This window comes from Limulus polyphemus, unplaced genomic scaffold (genome assembly GCF_000517525.1).
Source record: "Limulus polyphemus unplaced genomic scaffold, Limulus_polyphemus-2.1.2 Scaffold178842, whole genome shotgun sequence".
Taxonomy (NCBI): domain Eukaryota; kingdom Metazoa; phylum Arthropoda; class Merostomata; order Xiphosura; family Limulidae; genus Limulus; species Limulus polyphemus.
In genome coordinates, this window is record NW_013844438.1 from 1 (window position 1) to 443 (window position 443).

The following is a 443-nucleotide window of genomic DNA, read 5'->3' on the forward strand; positions in this document are numbered from 1 at the left end:
TGTTAACATAGGGGACGTAGCTCAGATGGTAGAGCGCTCGCTTAGCATGTGAGAGGTACCGGGATCGATACCCGGCGTCTCCAAATTTAATCTTTTCTAAGTGTTCTTTGATTTATGCATATGTCTGTTGCAAGTTTCATTTAATGTCTGATTCAGTTTTGTCGAACACAAAAATTACCTAATTTATTAGTGAGGTAATATGATGTTTCTCGGTTATTTTATTTCATCATAACTAACCCTTATTCATGTTTTAGAATCCATTGATAAAACACCCAGATAACCTTAAAAAATATTTGTGGTTTTCCTCTTTTTTTTTCAAACTTTCAGTTCAGCGGAAAAATCTACGTTAGTAACCTTGTTACATAGTTCAGTTTATTGGTTGAGGTACGTTGTCAATCGCAGACATTGTTGGTGGAGGGCTGTGCCGACTAGCTGCTTTCCCT

General features: G+C 37.0%; 1 non-coding gene across 1 annotated transcript; it reads left to right on the top strand.

Annotated features, from left to right (window-relative positions):
- The first annotated feature begins 10 nt into the window (after positions 1-10).
- Positions 11-83, top strand: Trnaa-agc. The gene has a single exon. It is a non-coding gene; the product is annotated as a tRNA-Ala (tRNA).
- The last annotated feature ends 360 nt before the right edge of the window (positions 84-443 follow it).